The following is a 13421-nucleotide window of genomic DNA, read 5'->3' on the forward strand; positions in this document are numbered from 1 at the left end:
AGACTGCATTTAAGAAGTTTTGAATACAACAGGCAAAAAATTACATAATTTTTTGCTAAGCTTGCATGCGAGAAGAGATGACTCGAAAAAACAATTAAGTTTTCATAAAAAATTACAAGCACAAGAAAAACAAGTGTGTTTCGAAAAGAAAAGAAAAACTTGAATCCATATGAAAATGTGTGCATACAAAGCAAATAACTAAGAGAGGATCAAAAGCAACTATGTGAATGGCATGCAATGCAAAAAGTAAAAGCAAGCATGCATGCACGTTTGTACTTTAGTTTGCTTACGACAGTTTTCTAAGTTTACTTTCTCTGCAAGAAATGTAGTTATGTTACATGCCCATTAATTTATGTTTCATGGTCCCTTTTTTGATAATATAATATTGACCCTATATTAAAAAATATAAATAAATTGCAGCAAAAATTGAAATATCTGAACACATATTCAAAATCTTCTTTTTCTTCTTAAATCAGATACAAAGGTTCTTGGAAATATACATTAAGTCTGCAAAAGAAAAGCAAAACTGCATTATGATTCAAAATAGTATTTCTAGGTACCATCAAGACACATTTATCAGAAGGAATGGGTAACAACACAGGTCCAATCCAAGAGCAGTATGGGAGCTCCACTTGGCCATAAAAATCCTTCCTCAGTGTTCTGCTTCATAATTTCCAGTGCAAAAGCACACACTTACATTTGTGGCCTAAAGAACTTTTCTAGCTCCCACGAGATCAAGACCTTAGTGCATCTGGCGTGACTCCTTTTGCCACCTGTAGGGTCAACTTATTGTAAGAAGTTAACATATTCCTAATTATCACCATAGAATTGATGTTAACTGACTCATAATTATTTGCGATTGATGTATAACTGATGAATTATTGATATATACTTGCAGAACTGACAAAACTATTGACAATATAACAACAACAGAATTGATGGTATTTAATGTATTAAGATTCCAACATGGATTGACAAGAGCATAATTTATGCTACATTTACTGCTATATCCCTGTACAACTTGTTATCTCTTAGCATACTTGTTGATTCCATTCACAACTGAATTAGTTCTATATAGCTAATATTTTCCAGCATAACTATATAGTGTTGATGTGTTTTTTATGCACATGCGAACACATAATAAAATACCCAAAAGTATCTTATCCTCTCTTGAACAAAGTTATTCAAATGCTGAAGATTCGCTTAAAGATCACTTGAGATAACTCCAAGGTTCTTGTATGTCGGGTCACGACGTGTGGATAAGCTCAATGGTCTGATGTGATAATGTTGGAATCACAAGGGGACTTACATTGAAAATTTGAATACTTGAATTGTTGGAACTCAATCATCTGATGTTGCAATCTTGTGAAGCTTTTTATCCTAAACTAGCTTGAGTTGAAAAAAAGGGCAAAAGATGAAGGGTTCAGGAATTCTATCTTAAAGCCTAGAATGCAAGAAAATGGGTAAATGATTAGATGGAATCCTACCGGGCGAGGTCTCACCATCAAACTGAACAATTTGACACAAGCTCAGTGCAATCTTATAAGGGATAATGCAAAGATGTTCAAATCATTACCTTCGGGCATTGATTTCCATTCAAGTTAATGCATAAACAACGGATATATAACAATTTGAAGTTAAGCTCATATCATTCCAGTTGATCACGCAAGGCACACTTACAATCAACAAGAGGCTAGTGATATAGACTAAACGGATTCCACATAAATGCATCCAACAATTTCTTCCACTCAATCTAATCAACATAAAAATAAGTTGAGAAGTAAAGACTATGCAAGTTGTTGAAGTAACAAATCAAATTCACCATAACTTCAATGAAATCAATTGCTCTTTACAACAAGGTTTGGCAACAATCTTTGCCTCCTCCTAATCTAACTTCTATTCTAATTGTAATTCACTATTTTATTCTTCTATTCTATTGATATTATCTATTACTATCAACCTTTACAAATGAAGAGCCTAAGCCTTTTATAATGCTCTCAATACAACTCAATGGCTTAGATCAATTTGAGATCGACCACCAAGATTTTACAATGAAACCCTAATTAGGGTTTGTTACAACAAACTCAATTTTGGCCAATGAAATAATTGCAACATTTGGACACATGTCGTCTCTGGAATATTCGACCAATGGATAACGGGGGTAGGTGTCTCGAAGTTTGTGTCATCATGGACTAGTCAAGTTCATTGCATCTAGACATGTTGATGTGGAACTTCTTTGATTGGTGGAGTGGTGACTGGAATGCCACCTCGACTTTGCACTTGTGGACTTGATTCGTCGTCATGAAGGGATGTTGACAAATATCTCTTGATACTCAACATTTCAAGCTCGTTCAAAGTAGTGATGATGGGAAGCATTGATGTAGCTAAGTCATTCCTCCATCTTTGCCTGCTTGCCTTGGGGTGATTATATGACTTCTCCTTCGCACTCCTTTAATCCCTTCATGTCTCCATGGTGTGGTGAGAGTTGAGATTCCTCTTGGGCATTCTCGTGCTTGTAAATGAAGTTTTCTCCTTTGCATGGTGGTGTAGATCTTACAATCTTCCTCCTTTTGCTTTGCAATCACCATCCTTGACGTTTTTTGTATTTGAAATTTCTTCCTTACAACACTTGTTTTGATCCTCCTCCAATGCGATTTTCTTCATCTCCTGCAAAACAAACAAATGAGCATCAAACACACATGATATATATCTTCTATATAACTTCCTAATTTGGTATAATTTCTGATTTTATGTGGTTTGCAGGCTTGATAAGAGGATTTCGCTCCTACGAGTGGGAAATAGAAGTTGTCTCAAACCTAGTCCAATTCTGCGCTTCATCACTTCAAGTTTGAATACTTTATCCCTCACGCAGGTGGAGGCATCAAATTAACTTGGAAGAGGGCTCTACAAGAAATTTCGCTCCTAAAGTGGAGCACTTGAAGTTCGCTCTAGGAATGGTGCACATGAAGTTCGCTCTAAAGGGCATGCACATGAAGTTTGCTCTAAATTGCATGCACATGAAGTTCGCTCTGAATTGCATGCACATGAAGTTTGCTGTAATCTTGATGCACTTGAAGTTGCCCTAAAACTTGTCTTTGAGCTTGCTTTCACTCATTTCCCTTCATTCTATGGGCTCTAACATTGAGTCTTTCCACCATTTATTGATGCAAACATGACGAACTATCCTTAGGGAAGGCCTCTAGAGGAAATTCGCTCCAAAGTGGATGCACCTGAAGTTCACTCCAACTTGGATGCACATGAAGTGACCTTCAAAACTTGCCTTTCCTTGACTCAAAATTATTCTTTTCTAGGCATCAAATCAACTCAAGGCAATGATTTTATAAGTAGTTTTGCATCCTATCTTGGGAAAATGAGGGAAAATCGCTCTCAATTAGGAGCACATGAAGTTAAGTTCGCTCCATGACCCATGCACTTGAAGTTCGCTCCTAAACCCATGCAGCTTAAGTTTGCTCCAATTTGCATGCACTTGAAGTGAAATTCCAATCAAAACTAAACTCGCTCTCAATCATTTTCATTGCTTCATCGACTCAAACCTTAGGTTTCTCAAACATTCATTCAAGAAAACATGTCAACCTCACCTCATGGAAGGCCTAAAAGGAAAATTTGCTCCTATCCAAGAGCACATGAAGTGAAATTCACTCCTCTAGACGAGCACTTGAAGTTCTTTCAAATCAACACTTTAACTCTTCTTTGCTCACTTACACTCATTTTCTCAACTCTAATGAGTGATAGCATGCTCAACATGAGGTCTTAGGAAGAATTTTGCTCTGAGTCTTGAGCACATGAAGTTCGCTCCAAAGTGGATGCACATGAAGTGAAGTCCGCTCCAAAGTGGATGCACATGAAGTGAAGTCCGCTCCAAAGCTCATGCACCTGAAGTGGATTGGAACTTGACACTTAGTGTTTTTCTTGCTCATTCTCTTTCATTCCATTCATTCAAGCTTGTTGAAACTAGGCTCATGGTGCATTCTAGGAACAATTTTGCTCTCAACTAAGGGCATTTGAAGTGAATTTCGCTCTCACTAGAGAGCACTTGAATTTTTTTGCCCTCAACCTTGAGCACTTGAAGTAGCTTGAAAATGCACTTTTGAGTTGAACCTTATTACTTTATGACTTAGTTTATGCCTCTATATACTATGAGACGTCAAAACTCACCTTGAGTATGATTTCATCTTCAATAAGAGTGAAATTCACTCTGAGAGAGGGGCACTTGAAGTGAACTTCGCTCCAGAAGAGGAGCACTTGAAAAATCCCTAACTAGCAGTCTCTCATTCATTCTTCGTTTGAACTCATGATGGGCTTTACTCCTCATATGATCTGGACGTTATTGAAGGCTAACAAACTCACTCATAACTCTTCATTTCACACCTCACACAAGGCTATCCACCTAACTTTGGGCTTCTTGACCATCTATACCTCTTCAATGCAAAGGCTAATAGCTAAGGACTCTAACACTATCCTAGAGAGCAGAAAAAAGTGGGGGTCCCCATTCGCAATGGGGCGATGTGTGAATACCTCACAACATATAGGAATGCCACCGTTTGAAACAAAGATGCCTACTTTGGGATTCATAACAGCCATAGTTTTAAAACTCGTGGACTCGCCACGGACTTGCGAGTCCATGGGAGCCACAAGTCCATCTGAAAGACTCACGAGTCTTTTGCAAGGACTCGCGCGAGTATTTTGCACAGACTCATGAGTCTTTCAGATGGACTCGCGCGACCCAGAAAAAAAAGTCATGCAAGCTTTAAAATTGAGTTTTTTAAAAAAAAAATTGCCTTCATTTGGCATAACTGAGGGAGTGAAAAATAAAAGAAAAATAACACCCAACGCCTTTATAAAATAATAAAAGTATTTTTGGCCTCGCGGAGCGCTGCCCCTCGACCCTGCCCTGTATCGCAAGGGGCGCTGCCCCTTGACCCCAACTTGGGGGCGCTGCCCCCAAACCCCCATTGAAAAATATAGGGGGAAACTGCGCCGATGGAAGTAGGGAAAATTTAACCTCCGAGTCTGATTAGGCTCCATATAACAGCATAATTAGCATTGAAGAAATCTTAGTATTATCCATTTTAGAGTTGAAAGTTTGAAACTATGAGTATGTGACGTGTAATGTTTCAATTATGGCTCTTATGTTCTCTAAATGCATTAATTTCTTTATGTTTTTTTGTAAAACTACGGTTTTTTTTTGCCCAGTCTTTCACGAGTCTGAGTCCGAGTCCAAATTTTTAGTTTGCCGAGTCCGTGGCGAGTCGCAGTTTTTAAACTTTGATAACAGCTAACTGATAATAATACTCATGCACTTAATTTGAAAGAATTATGTTTTCCTGCATATTAGTTTGACCATATGAGCAATTGGTTCCTCATCTTTGAAAGAATCAAAGAAAAACAATTTGGATTCTAAACTTATTTTCCATTAAATAGTCTCAGTAAGTATATGATGTAGCATACAAACGTGTTTTCATTGCATGGTGTAAAAGCTTCTGAGAGTAAACTTAACCAAAGTTTACTTAATTAGATCTGGGACCTGTAAGATTCTTTCATGGATGTGAGAAAGTATATAATATATGCAATAACTTCTCTACTGTCAGAAGATTTTTTTTTTTTTTATTCTTCCAATGAACAAAAATGCTCAACTGGGACAAGTTAACGGAAAGGATCCAACCCAGCCTTTTTATAACACAAGAAACCTCCAACAGACATTCACAACCTTTGCTCAATCTGCTACTATGAGATTTCCTCTGGGTACTTGGTTGCTGGGTTTGTAATGAGAAAATAGACCTTTCTTCCTGGCTGATGCATAGAGCTGTCTTGCAACAGATCCTCTGTCTTCTTTGAAAGTTTTTTAAGCAGGATATCATTTGAGGTGACATTCCGACCCATCATTTTCCTTCATGAATTTGACAGATGAATAGCATTATCAAGTGTTTCATTTATGCAAAAATCCTTGAGGAATTCATTGTAAATCATAAGATTTGGTAGGTTATTTGAATTTCTAACCCTTTCACAGAAGAAGATCAATGTTTCTTAGATCTCTGCTGCCAACAAATAAACACTATACATTATGTTTAAGGATCATAAACATAGCCCATCTCTTGCATTTTCTGGAATAATCTGTATGCATCTTTGCGGTTGCCTTCTTTGCACAATCCTTGAAGCCAGGTGGTCCCTTCTCTTCAATTTCAGCTTGCAATCTCAAAGCCCTAAAAATAAGGTAAAGTTATGCTCACAGGCAAGACATCTTTCTGAGACATCTAACGAACCAGATCCAAGACATTTTTTGGTTTTCCATCCTTACAATACCTATAACATAGTGCATTATAGATGATAATGGTAGGTGTCAGGCCTCAATGAGAATTTATTTTACCTCACTGCTTCTGCCTAACTTACCCAGACCAACCATTAGGCAAGCATAGCTGTACATATCAAGGATATAACCTTATTATGCATTATTTGCAGCCATCTCAGGATCTCCTCTCACTTTGCCTACAGAGCACAGTCTATTGTGCATAATAGAATTGTAAGTCATGGTATTCGGATTGCAACCATTCTACTCCATTTTGTCAAAAACACCAAATTCTTGTGAGATCTTGCCTATTTTACAAAGGCCAGAGATTTAAACTGTTTGTTACAACATTCAGTTGACCGCATATTTCCATTATATTCTCTTGCATGTCTTTTGCTTCCCCGAGTTTGTTTCCCATACACTAGCACTGAATCATCACCGTGAAAGTTCATGTATCCATAACTAGTTCATATCCCAACATCTCTATGTAAACGTTTTCAGCCATTCCAAGCTCTTACCTCTAACAAGTGCTACGTGAATACTGTTATTGGAAAAAGTACTAGGAATGTATCCTCACTTTTCATGAAATCATTTGCATCCAGTGCTTCTCTAATTTTTTGAAGTTGGGCTCAATGGGGACATATTTCTAGGGTTGTGACTTATGTCCCCAACAGCCCAAACACCCAGGGGACTTTGAGGGGACCTCCCCTTTGTCCAAGATTGAACAGACTGCTCTTTTTGATGCATAAAAATTTAAAAAGGAAGCTTTTCAGGGGAAAGAAATGCTAAAGCCCCTAAAAAGCTAGGATGTGGAGGATTATCCAGCAAATTCAGCACACTGTATTTACTTTTTAAAATTTCAACTGCTGCAGTTTGTTCAATTTTTTTTAATAGTCGTCCCCAAAATTTGGAGTTTAAATTTGCCACCCCCAGAACCATGTTTCTCTGTCCACACATGCCCCTGTCCCTACATCCCCGTCTCAGAAACTCATGAAATAGATTGCTTTTCCCAGTTTTTCATGGCATCTATTCAAACCACTAAAAGTATTCAAGCTTACCTCAATCCCTTTATTCTTCATCTGTTGTATAATGCTTGTACCAAACTCCATGATCCTTGGCAACAAACTCCAGCATGTACAATAATATTACGTGATGAAGGTTTTTTGTCAAGATGTTTAACTCTGCCTGCACATCATTTGTTTGACAAAATGATTCATGCTGCTGAATAGACTCAAATGGATTGCCAATAAGATCTTGTACAGTTCTACAGAAAGCAAATTGGCAATTGTAATACAAAACTTGACACACATGCAGATTGTGCCAAACTCCAAGGTTTTGAGTGAGAAATGAAGATGCTTGATGTATTTGAAAGCAGATTTTTAAGCATCTAAGATACTGTTGAAACAGTCGCAAGACACAAACTGTTATTCAAAAAGCTGCTTCAAGATTCTTGGATGGGTACACCAGTGTGGTGATCATTGCACTCAATATTCACATTTTTCTTTTCCAATTTGAAATTATCTCAAGAAATTTGGGAGGATACGTCCTTGCCTAATCTCCAGAATAACTATTAATATACAATAGGAAGAAAATCCCGTGCTTTAAAATTCAAATATCCAGGCTAAGCAAATGGTTAGTGTATTTTTTCAAAATTGACAAACCATTTCATCATCACAGGATTCATGCCTTTGACAGTCTAGTTAATTTTTACTTGACATTACAAGCAAATTACATTGAAAGAAGGTGGTTAATGTTATTAACCCTGGAAGAGGCGCCCTTGTGTTAAAAATTAGCACTCCTGTGTGGTTGTGCGGGAATAAATCAGACATGCAGAGTTAATTCAGTAAAACAATAAAGTAGCAAGAATGCACAGGGACAAATAAATTGTGCAGAATAAGTCAGTCATGTAGCAGCAATTATGCCCTGTTCAATTGGTGTGGAATTAAAAGTACACATCATTTACAATCAATTATGCTGCCAAAGTTGAATTTTTGGATCAGAGCGAAATGGCAGCATTGGAAGGCAGCAGGATCGGCAGTGGTGATAGGAGCAGGGGTACCAATGTGCGAAGTTCTGGCGCTCAGGCCACAAAGGTTGGATCATGGAGCGATGAAGTGGATATTGCCTTTCCCATCGAAACAGGTAGACTGCAATCTGCTCAGAAACCGGTTAATGCTGGGAAAGCAGACATGCTCCAGGGTAACAGATATTCCAGACCGCGGATGAACTTTGGAAATCCGTATTCAAGTGGTAACCAATGCCCTATTGACCCGCATAAATGGAAGAAAACTGGTTTCATTTGGAATAACAAAGGCTGGTTTCGCAAGGCTAAGCATCCTGCCTCCGAGGCCCCTCAAAACTGGTATCCATCGCCTGAATCTAGCATCCCCGACGCGGCAATTGAGAGAGGCAATCCTCATTCTGAACCTATTCTGGTCCCTCTGAAAGCTCATGGTAATTTCCAAATGCGGAATGGGTGCTTCGGGCAAGATAACTCAAGGGCGGACCATGCCAGGTTTTGGAGATCCAACTTCCGTCCTAAAAATCGGAACCCTTGGTCGGACCGAGAGAGTAACCCTGACTTCCGAAGACGGACCTTCCTCCCTCATCGACCCCGTCATCCTAAACCGGTAAGAATAACCTCAAGACCTACCATCTTTTTGGATGAAAATAAAATTAATTCTGCTAGGTCGAGTTTGCTTGAGTTTTGCCTTTTCATCAAGTGGGGTGGTGGAAAACGGGTTAAGGACAACTTTGAATCCTGGTGTAGAGCACAATGGGGAAAGGATATTAACATTAATATTCTCCCAACTGATTTCTATATGATTGAGTTTATGAGCAATGAGGAGAAATGGCAAGCTAAAAACAAAGGTCCATATATCTTGGATGGCATTGAAGTTCACATCATTGATTGGCAGCCCAATTTCAATCCCCAAACGCATGTATTACCGAACAGCAAGGTATGGATAAGATTCTACAACTGTCCCTCGAATTACTGGCACATTGATGTCATTAAGGATATATGCAAAAATCTTGGCACCTTTGTATCGGTTGATGACATTTTGGAGGATAAATTATGGGGAAGCTTCCTCAGAATTTGCATTAGCACAGATCAAATCACCAAGATCCTCGATGAAGTCAAAATTATTGGTGTTGGGAAGATTTGGATCCAAAAGATTGATAGAGAAGATCAGTTGCATATTTGTCCTAAATGCTTCTCCTTGGACCACACCGGCTTAAGTTGTGATGTTTCGGCTACGATACAGAGAAGTTATTCCTGTATGCAATTTCCTATTGAAAAAAAGCTGCAACCGGAACCCCCTATCTCCACTGATACCGGGGAAGATTTTTGCAACGAAACTCATGATAATGAGAATGTTCCATTGACGGAGGCAACTCCTTTGAACATAGCTTCTCCCTCCTCTGGTCAAAGCAAGAGCCAACAAGATCTTCTCATGCTTCTGGAATAGACTAAAACCTTACAGGTGGATATTGAATCCAAATTAGTAGATTCACTTCCACCCTCTCCTCTTGTGCCTAGGAATCAACTAGTAATTGAAGATTGCAATTTTCACACTCAGGGTATGGAGGCTAGTACTCTAGGGGAGATGGGAGGGAAGATTTGCTCCTCGATAGGAATTGAATTGGAAGATGGTGAAATTGAATCTTCCTCCTCGGAGGGGGATGAAGACTTTGAACCTGACTCTGATCTTGTATTGGAGGCTACTACAAAAGGTTTTGGGAAGTCGAATTCAGCTATTGACAAACCAAATTTTAAGCCAAAAGGTGTGCAGGGGTGCAAATCAAAAAAAGTTATGCTAGCAGTGGCTGGTGCTGCTAGTGGTCAAACCAAACTTAATTTAGGGAAGGGAAATACCCTTCCCCAAGAGCAATGAAACTCTTATCTTGGAATGTTAGGGGCATCAATACCCCTGACAAATGGCGCTTGATTAAGCGCCAGATTGATGACACCAAAGGAGATATTTGGCTACTACAAGAAACTAAATGGAGTAGGGTTGAGACTGATGCTAAAATGAGAGTTTGGAAACAGTGGAATGGTTTAGGCAATCGGATGGAGCCTCTGGTGGCTTGGGAATCATTTGGAATCCCATGAATGTTAGGATCTCTCTTGTTGGGGAAGATAAGCATTGGCAACATTGCCTGGTAACTATCCTTGGACGGAATGAGAATTTCAATCTTTTTAATGTGTACGGGCCATCTTCTGCTGGTGATAAACGTGCTCTCTGGGATCTCTTAACCATCAAACTTAACAGTATTATTGATGGCAGTTGTGTGGTGGTCGGGGACTTTAATGCGATCCTTTCTGGCATTGAGAAAAGTGGGGGTATTCAGAGGACTGGTACGTTCCAAAAGGACTTTTTGGAATTTGTTGAGAAGAATCACTTACTAGACATTGTTCCTAAAAATGGAGTTTTCACGTGGACGAACAGGAGAGTGGGTTTTACTAATATTGTTGAACGGCTTGACCGGTTTCTTGTTACTGGTGAGTGGCTAGGTCAAAATCTAGCTTTAGAGTCATCGATTCTCTCGCTTATCAGATCAGATCACTACCCAATCTGTTTGGAGGTCACTATGGGACAAGCGGAGGGAGGTACTCCTTTCCAGTTTGAGAAAATGTGGTTCAGAGTGTCTGAGCTGTATGATCCTATATCTGTTTGGTGGAACGAACCGGTTCTTGGGAACCATTCGAGATTATTCATACTTAATAAGAAGCTCAACTATATTAAGGTTAAGATCAAAGAATGGAATAGGAACCAATTCAAGAATATTCATATGGAGAAATTAAGAATTAAGGCTGAGCTGGAAGAAATAACCAACTCTGCTATTACTTCAGGAATGAATGAGGATTTATTTATCAAAGAAAATACTCTCAAATCTGATCTAAATGAAATCCTTCAGTGTGAGGAAATCCATTGGCGTCAAAAATCAAGGGAGTTATGGCTAAAGGAAGGTGACAAAAACACCAAATTCTTCCACCGGTCAGCCATTGCCATTTGAAATAGAAACAAAATATCGGAGATTATGAGACCGGATGGAGTCACTGTCAGGAACTATGAGGACATTGCGCAAGAAGATGTAAGATTCTTTGACTCTTTATTGAATGGTGATCACCAGATCGAGCATGAAGCAAGAGCCAGAATTCTTAACTCAATCCCATCCATAATATCTAATAGTCAAAATACAGCTCTCTTTACTCCTATTTCAATTGATGAAGTAAGGAAAATTACCTTCCAGCTGAAACTTGAGAAGACTCCTGGCCCTGATGGCTTCCCTGCTTCTTTTTTCCATCATTTCTGGGATATCATCGCTCGAGATCTACATCTTGCAGTAGAAGAATCAAGAAAGAAAATGACTATGTTAGGTGCTATTAATCACACCTTTTTGACTCTAATCCCGAAAAAGCAAAACCCTCAACAGATGAGTGATTTTAGGCCCATTGCTTTATGCAACACGGTCTATAAGATTATAACAAAGATCATAGCCAACAGATTGAAGCCCCTCCTTAAACACATCATATCAGATGAACAAAGTGGTTTTGCCCCTGGAAGATCCATTGTGAAAGGCATTATCATTGCTCATGAAATGCTTCACACAGCCAGGAAAACCAAGGATTCCTATATGATTTTAAAACTGGATATTCTGAAAGCTTATGATATGGTGGACTATTTGAAGTTCTTAATAAATTTGGCTTTTGCAAGGAATGGATCACATGGATCACGAGTTGTCTATCCTCCCCCAAATTCTCTGTTTTGGTTAATGGCTCATCTCATGGCTTCTTTTCCTCGACAAGAGGAATTCGACAAGGTGATCCAATATCACCATTTTTGTTTATCATAATGGTTGAAGCCTTAGGTCGTTCAATAAGAGCTCTTCAGCAAGATGAGCATTGGATTGGAGTCAATGTGGCAACAGGGGTTGAAAAAACGACTCATTTGCAGTTTGCCGATGATACCATTCTGTTTGGTTCGGCTTGTAGGAGGGAGGCAAGAACAATTAAATCATGCCTCGATGACTACTGTATGGCTTCCGGGCAGAAAATCAATTGGCACAAATCTGAAGTGTTTTTTGTCAACACTCCGATCAACTTGCAAGGTGTATTATCAAGTATTCTTAATCTCAGAGTTGCAAACTTCCCAAGGAAATTTCTTGGAACCCCCCTCTTCATTGGCAGTAATAGGACTCACTATTGGAAGCATCTTATTGATAAGTGCAAATCCAAGCTTGCAATTTGGAAGGCAAGTGGTTATCCTCTATTGGGAAACTCACTATGATAAAATAGGTCCTTTCTGCGCTACCAGTTTTTTCCATGACTTGCCTGAGATTACCGATGGCAATTGAAGATGAATTGATCTCTCTAATGAGAAATTTCCTTTGGAATGGTTCGGATGACAAAGGGAAATTTCCTTTGGTAGCTTGGAAAAAGATCTGCCAACCAAAAAAGGCAGGGGGTGCTGGCATTCACCAAATCTCGATTATGAATTTAGCTATGGGTGCAAAATTGGTTTGGGAAATTTGTAGTGGTGGGAAGCAAAAATGGGCAAGGCTTCTAAAACATAAGTATCTGGACTCCCTGGAGACAAAAAGGATTCTCACTATAAACAATCCCCCCAGAGGCTCGGCCATCTAGAATTTTATTGTGGATAGCAGGGAAATCATAAGTGATCAGGTTACCTAGGATGTCAGGAATGGTAGGGATGTCTCCTTTTGGATTGACTCTTGGGCTGGAGAAGATGCCTTATGTCTCAATCCCTCATTGCAACCTATTATGGTAGAAACTTGCCGCCTTTGGGGGCACAATATCTATAATTATGGTTATCCTATCCAAGAAAATGGTATTGCTAAGTGGAAATGGAACTCCTTGGATCCCTTGGACTTGAATCAGCATCAAAAAGACTTGTTTGCCAACATTCTCAGCAAAAGGATTATTTTCCCTTCCCCTGAAAAGGATATTATTAGGTGGTGTGGTTCCTCTGATGGTAAATACAAAGTATGCTTTGGTTACAAATTGAAAGAAGTGACTATAAACAATAAAGATTGGCCTGTTAATCTTTTTTGGCATCGACACCTCCTTCCCAAAGTAGGCTCCTTTGCCTGG

The 13421-nt window shown here is 39.1% G+C and overlaps 1 protein-coding gene across 3 annotated transcripts in view; it reads right to left on the bottom strand.

Annotated features, from left to right (window-relative positions):
* Positions 1–442: 442 nt before the first annotated feature.
* The window catches only part of LOC131040386 (pentatricopeptide repeat-containing protein At1g09900), a 28980-nt gene continuing 16001 nt past the window's right edge, over positions 443–13421 (bottom strand). For all 3 annotated transcript variants that reach the window (XR_009104827.1, XM_059207686.1, XM_059207685.1), the window contains one exon: positions 443–773. The gene's annotated coding sequence lies outside the window, so the exon portion shown is untranslated. The remainder of the gene's footprint in view (positions 774–13421) is intronic.

This window comes from Cryptomeria japonica, chromosome 7, assembly GCF_030272615.1.
Source record: "Cryptomeria japonica chromosome 7, Sugi_1.0, whole genome shotgun sequence".
In the NCBI taxonomy this organism is placed as follows: Eukaryota; Viridiplantae; Streptophyta; class Pinopsida; order Cupressales; family Cupressaceae; genus Cryptomeria; species Cryptomeria japonica.